This window comes from Panthera tigris, chromosome C1 (genome assembly GCF_018350195.1).
Source record: "Panthera tigris isolate Pti1 chromosome C1, P.tigris_Pti1_mat1.1, whole genome shotgun sequence".
NCBI classification, from domain to species: domain Eukaryota; kingdom Metazoa; phylum Chordata; class Mammalia; order Carnivora; family Felidae; genus Panthera; species Panthera tigris.
Genome location: NC_056667.1, coordinates 44,323,578 through 44,331,086, shown reverse-complemented (window position 1 = coordinate 44,331,086; position 7,509 = coordinate 44,323,578).

Sequence of the window (7,509 nt, the reverse complement as noted above, 5' to 3'; positions counted from 1 at the left end):
CTGCGGGAGGTGGAAGAGGAAACTGGCTGGCCCAGAAGGTTGTGGGCAGATCTTCAAGAGAAGGGAGCCTTGAGAGGTGCCTGGGTGGCTCAGTCAGTTAAGCATCTGACTCTTGATTTTGGCTCAGGTCACGATCTCACGGTTCATGAGACAGGCGCTGCACTGATGGTTCAGAGCCTGCTTGGGATTCTCTCTCTCCCTCTCTGCCTCTCCCCCCATTCATGCTCTCTCTCTCTCTCTCTCAAAAAATGAATAAACTTTAAAAAGAGGAGGAAGCCTTGAGCTGTGAACCAAAAGAACTGGAGATAACCAGGTAACGGCCAGTGAGGGTGATGGAGCAGAGAATAGCCTGCACAAAGCCTGGAGCCAGGGAAGCACAGTGTGCACTTGAGGGACCACGCGGTGGGCACAGGTGCAGCGGGCAGGGCAGCTGTCCTTGCTGAGCCTCATGGGGCAAACCTTTAGCCAGGAAGGTGAGAAAGTCAGACCGTCTTTAGTAGGGGTCTGACATCCCCAGGTTTACATTGTAGACGAGGAAATGGGAAGGAAAAAAACAAGAAGGAGGACTAAGCGAAGAAGCAACGAATGGAGAAGGACCGAGTCATTGCAGACAGCGACTGGGGCCAGACTCCGTCCTAGGTGCAGGGGGTCCGGCGTGAACTGGGCAGAAACGGCCCTGCCCTCACCATCGCCATCACCATCCAGATAGATGCTGACCACATGCTCTAAACCACTGGTCATCTCGGGTGTCAGGGGAGGCTCCAGGGAGGAAATGGGCTTCAGGCTGAGATCCAAAGGATGAGTAGGAGTGAGCTAACGAGGGACTGGAGAGACGTTCCAGGCAGGGGAGCAGCATGTGCGGAGTCCCTGAAGTGCAGAACACGTGGCATGATCCAGGCACAGGGAGGCCTCCAGAGTAGCTGGAGCTCAGAGAACGAGAATACACTGACAACAGGAGAGCTGGAAGATACCTCTGGGCCGACGCCCTGGGCCGTGTTTAAGGGGCTTCCATTTTATGGAGAGAAAGAAACAGAAAAAACACAAGGAGGAAACAGGAAGAGAGAGGGCTAGAAGGCAAATTTCCTGAGTTCAAGCCATCGGAGATCCCATTGGCAGTTGAAAACCCCAGGATGGGATTTCAGAGTATGCAATGGCCTTGGGCCATGCTACCCAGCCAGGGATGGCGTGACAGCCTCCTGGCAGTCCTGCACCCCCCTCCCCCCCCCCAGCTCAGGGCCCTCCGCAAGGCGGGCCTCGGGCCTCTAGGGGGAGACCTTCAGAAGTGAGAGATTTGCCCCAAGGACCAGCAGCAGAGGGCCTGTCCTTTCCCCTGGCAGCTTCCAGACCTACTGCAGGTGGAGGCCATCAAAAAGAGATTAGCACGCAGCCCCGAGACACCTGCAGGGAGGAGCCTTACCAACCCTGTTGCTGGAAACTCCTCCAGCTGATGCTAAGGGAAGAAACCTGAGCTCTCTTTTGGCAGGAGTCAGAGAAGCCTTGGAAACACATTTCCCCAGGGCGGGGGGCTTTGCAAAATCCGTGATGGACTTGGGACTTGCAGCATTTGGAACTTTTTTTTTTTAGCCAAAATGTGTGCTCAGGAACTTTAGGGAAGAGAAAGCCAAAGCCGAAGTGGGAATATGACTTGCCCAAGGTCACAAAGGAAGTCATGGGAGAGCAAAGACTGGTATATGAGTCTAAAGACTCTGTTCAGCACTCTTACTGGTAACAATAATAGTAGCTAACAAGTATTGAACACTTACTATATACTAGACTCTGTCCTAAGTGCTTTGAATATTTTAACTCATTTAATCTGCACCCCTACCCCATCAGACTGGTAATGGCATGATTCCCATTTTACAGATGAAGAAAGTGAGGCACAGAGAGGTTAAGTAACTCTCCCAAGCTTGCATAGCTGGCACCGTTAGAATCTGAACTCAGGCAGCCTGTGCTTTTAAAGACCACTCAGAATTGGAGGTGGATGTTCGACCTCTCGGTTCCAGCCCCACCTCCTCCGAAAGTCAGAAGCTATTCACTAAAGTGGGCCCCACCCTTTAAACTGTGGTTTGTCTTGGGTTCATCTCTCTTCTCCCACCCAGAGCCCTCCCTTGGTCTGAAACAGCCCGTGGTCCGCACTGACAATAGACCAGGTCAGCATAGCACTTTTTCCTCTGTGTAAATAAACACTCACATCTCCGCTAACCCCAAGGCAGAAACAAGGTCACCTGCCAATATGTCCGCTAAGCCCCACGCCCCTCCCACCACTGACCATGTTTCTCTTCTTGCTGGCTAACTTGTATAGATTATATGGCTGGGCGTCCTTGCCCTCTGGACAATGGGAACAATGGAAAATACAATCAGGAGATTAGAGGAATAGAAAATAGAGGCTGGTGTACTTATTCCTCCCCCCGCCCAGTTCCCTGTTTTTCTGGTCGCCATAGGCTGGCTGAATCTCCCACCTGCTACCCGGGTCTAGCTGCCACCCCGGGCAGGGGCTTTCACACAGCCTTCTCTTCCTTAGCTCCTTCAGAGCTGGGGATGGTAAAGGAGCCTCTGTTGCTTATTCCAGGGTTCAACAACATCCCTTGTGGGTTCCCTACACCCTGCCACGGCGCCATGGAGAGCTCCCACATGAACTTCCCGGTGGGTCCTCATTTGAGTGTGCCTGCCATTTTCTGAGTGACGCACAAGCCACTTCTTGATCTTCTGGATTGTGTGCTCTGCCATCGCCCAAGTGAGCTGAGACTGACACACAGCAGCTGGTCACTCACAGGTGGCGCCCATCCTAAAAAGCCCCCTAGGCTCGTCATGCTCACCAGCTAACGTCAGGATCCACCAGCTAACGTTGGGGTCCTCATTAGAGATGGTTCTCAAGTCCAGAGCCGTGAGCCTCAGTCACAAACATGGCCCGAGTGAGTTCCCAGGCACCGAAGCTGGGCGGTGCACACACACAGGCTCTCTAATCCCAACAGCAGCCCTCCAAGCTTTGAGGCATCACCCCATGTTCCAGGCCAGAAACTGGGGTCCAAAGAGCTGGACATCACAGCTCTGGTTGCTGAGGCTCGGCTATTGCTTGGCTGTGGAGGGGTGCCCTACGTGCCTCAGTTTCCTCATCTGCATGCTACAGATATTCAAAACAGCACCTTCCTCCGAGGGCTGTCAGGAGGACTGAACACTTAGAAGTAACAGCACTTAGAGCAGCACTTAGTGCAGCACTTACAGTCACGCCTGGCGGACTGTGACGTCTCAGTAAGCGTTAGGTCTTGCCATCCTCCTAAGGCACGCGGGCCACCCCAGCCTCATTCCGAGCCGCGAGACCACTCCACACCCACTAAGAGAGAGACGGCTGAGGCCAAACAGCTAGACCTGCCCCCCAGTCAGAGTGCCTCGGGGACCTGGAGCCTGCAGGAGAGGCATCCACAGGCTTAGGGCAAAGCAGGCCTCCAGGTGGGCAAGTTCAGGGTGTCCCTGGACCGTCCAGTGCGTGCCAAGACCTGGTTATTTTTACAGGCCTGCTGGGAGGCCCCTCCCACACCCCTCCGTGACCACCACCCGACTGTTGGGCTGACCTTTTCCTAACCATCAGCGGCCCCAGAGACGCAGGCACCAGGCCAGGGCCCAGCTCACACCCAGCCTGTCAGAGAGCACACTGCCGGGCTGCCAATTGGTTTATAGTTGTGCTGCTACACCCAAAGACAGAATGGGATGTCTTCGGTTAGAAAGGAAATTGTGGGTTTTGTTTTTTATTGAATTAAGAGTGTCCCTGACCAAGAACCAGAAAAAAATGCATAGGGAGAAAAAATGCCTGGAGCCAGTCAGGAGGCCCAGACTCCAGTCCAGGCCTGTCGCTGGCTCGCTGTGACACCTTGGCTGGTCCCTTCTCCTCCCTGGACCCCGGCTCCCTTGACTGTGGAGTCCTGGGTGGGAAGGAGAGAGAGCAGCAGAGGGAAGGCAAGTGGGTTAAGCAATCCCGGTGGCCTCCTTCCCGTCCAACACTTCAGAAGCTCCCTTTCACCACAAAGACCTGTTACTCTGCACTTTAGAAAAATGAACCTTCTGCAATCCTAGCACCGGTAATCCTGCACCGTGCTTCCTCCCTGCTCACTGCTCACCGACCAGGGCGGCTGTCTCTCATGAACCCGCAGCTGAAGCCCTCGCCTCCCCTCCCTTTCCTGTCTTCTGAGAGTGTAGGGTCTCAGAACTCACTGGAAATGGTAACAAATGACCAACGTTTGCATCAGCCCTTTGCAATCTAAAACTAACTTCACGGTGATAGCTTTGTTTAGCCTGAGATTGACAGAGGCCTATCAGATCCAGTCCAAACATAAGGCTTGCCCCTCTCTACTGGAGTGGCAGATTGCATTGTCTTCCTTGTGGAGTCTCTAGCCTCCAGGGTGGCTGGAGGATCCTCTCTTAACAAATGAGACCACTCCCCACCTGGTGGTTTCTGGAAAAGCAGACTTAGATATAGGAGGGGAATCCCAGTGGTTAAGGGATTCAATCAAGGACCACGGTGGCATCTCCAGACTGAGGATGTCAAGAGCAGTGCCCAATAACGCTTCTGTGAGGTCTTCAAGAAGTCCTTTGAGTGGTTTTTACCAAACCTGATCATTCTACAGCCTGTAACACCAAAGCAGATAGACCTATCTGCTTTGCAGGTTAGAGGCATATTTGGGCTCAAATCAATCTGCAAGGGAGAAAGAAAGAAAGAGAGGAAAAGAGAAGAAGAAACAAAGAAAAGAAACAAAAGAAAGAAAAAAGTTTCAAGAAGGAAAAAAAAAAAATGAGCCCCTTGAGGCAAATGTATCTGACCCAGGTCAGACTCTGTAAACAGAACCACATGAATGTTCAGACATGTTGGTCAATTAGCTTAATGGAACATTCACCACACCTTGCAAATGCTTTCTTCTTTTTGGGGGGACTTTAATTAAGTGGCCAGAAGAGGTCTGGTACAGAGGACGACAGATGGGAAGGGATCACCTTAGAGAAGACATTGGCACAGAAACAGAGAAATCTGGGCTGGCTGGGATGCTCAGCATTCATTAAAATTCCCAAAGTGTGAACTCACGCCTGAGTCAGACTGTCAGTGGGGAGGAGAGCGGGGCCCATAATGAATTCTGCAGCCAGAGGCCTATGCCACCGACTCCAAATCCAGCACCAGGGCTGAGGCAAGGAAGGTAGAAAACCAAAGTATGGAGACGGAGCCTTAGGAGAGCAGGGGCCCAATCCAGAATGGGACTTGCCTTGATGGCTGGGGTCCACCAAGGGGGCATGTTTGGGCCTCGGCCGATAGCTGGTCTAAGGAGGATGCTGCTGAGGCTGAAGAAACCATCCAGGCATTGCATGGTTGTGTTCTCAGCAGGAAAGGAGGCTTGGTGCTTGGAGCCAGGGGGCCTGTAGGACCTTCCCCAGCCCTCCTTTGTCCATCAGTCCTGCAAAGGTCCGTCTTGACCTGCTCCTCTCATTACTCCCCTCCAGCTCCCACCTTACGCACGAGTCCCAGACTCCTATTAACTTCTCTTACCAGATGTCTCAGAGGCCTTTCAAACTCAAGACTCCCTAAACCAGACTCCTCTTTCTGCCAACTTGCACAACCATCCACTTGGACACCAGAGCCAAAAACCTAGGTATTGGCCTCGACTCCTCCCTTCCCATGAGTCGCCAAATCCAGCTGGATCCCAAGCCCACCATCCCTCGCCACCCTCTACCCGGAATACCTCGGATGCACATCGGCACGTCCCTGCAGAACCTGCCTAGGTCCAGCCAATCTCCAGCAGTGCAGAAACTTCAGATGGCTTCACCTCCTGTTGAATCGCAAATGCCCTTCCCCAGGCTTGCGTCCCAAAGGCAAGCCAACACTGCCAGTTCTCACAGGACTCAAGATCTTAACTTGTTGCCCTAGGGCTCCTTGTTTCTCCTTCATCTGGGACTCCTGACTCGGCCCTGGCCAGGAACCCGGACCCCCCACCCCCACCACCGTGCAGGCGCTCAGAGACCTCTCCGTGCAGCAGGTGAGCAAAGGGACAGAATAAGGATCAAAAGCAGAAGAGGTGGAACGACCTCCACTCCCATTTCCCTGGCCAGACCCCAGTCACAGGGCCACACCCAGCTGCAAGGGAGTCTGGAAATGTCGTCGAGCTCCACACCCGGAAAGAAGGAAAAAGAACACGAATGTTGGTGAGTAAAGCATTTACGGCCATACCTGGCAAGGTTTATCGGGCAAGATTCTGTCTGTTTGGTTAGTTACCAAGTTTAGCCTTGGGAAGGAGATTGACTAGAATTTAAGTAAATTGATTGAAAACAAAAACCAGACAGAAACCACCTTGGGCAGGAGAAACCTGATGGATAGCAGCAAGAAAAATAAAGGGGAAAGGCCCCTTCAGACTCCCTCTCCTGCTGCTGCAGTGCCAGCTGCCTCCTCCAGGCAGCCACCCAGCACCAGCTATCTCATATGGAAGGTGGGGATTTCCTGCCTTAGAGAGGGTGGTTTAACTCCTGGTTTCTTGCGATGACCCAAGAGACCACAGGACCGGGCCTCCTCACATACTCGTAAGTGCCCAGGGCATCTCACTGGGTTACTGGAGGAGTAATAAGAACAGGAAACAGTTAGAAGATCCCAGGACACCCCTGGGGAGAACCATACCTGCAGCCCAAGCTACAAGGTCAGGCCCTTTGCTTACATCAGTGGGTCTCTTTTGCTAAGCTCTGAGCTACTCAGAGGCAGAGTTTCTCTGTAGTCCCAGGGCCTGGGGCAGCATCTGGCATGCAGTGGCCATGAATCCAACTCCTCCCTGAACCACAGCCTTCCAGAACCTGGTCTGGGAAAACTGGATCCCGTTAGCTAGGACACCCAGACCTCAAGGACAGGCCAACAGAACACTGGCTCAATAACCTGGCTCTATTTTCCAGATGAGTCACCAGAGGACACAACCCAAGGGGCATTACTAAACTCAGTCCCTTCGGTTTTTTGCCTGCTAAGCGTATGTACAAACCAGAGTTATTGGCCAAAACACAAGTTGGAATGTGGGACGGGATTACACATTCCTGGAGGAAGGGAAGAGATACTTAGTAGCCCCCCGGATCGGGTGTGTTTCCTTCGTGAGGTCATTTCATCTCCTAAGGACTGCATAAAGGCGGTATTTGGGTGCCCATTTTGCAAATGAGATAACAGGCGCTCGGGAAGTATAAGTAATTTTCACAAGGCCATCCAGGCAGTGAGCGGTTGCCTCCGGATTTGAACTCCAATCCTTCTTCAAACCTGCTGTCTTCTCACATACCATGATGCTGGCCTCCTCCCATCGACGAGCCTGCTTAGGATTCTGTGTCCCTGCTCTCTGCCTGCCCCTCCCCTGCTCATGCTCTGTCTCTCTCTCTCTCTCTCGATAAATAAACATTAAAAGTAAAAAAAAAAAAAGAAAAAAAGGAAAAAGCTGTAAAGACAAACAAGGAATAAAACTCAACAATACATAAAACCCCAGGGGACAAGAATTGCTGTCATTAAGGAGACTG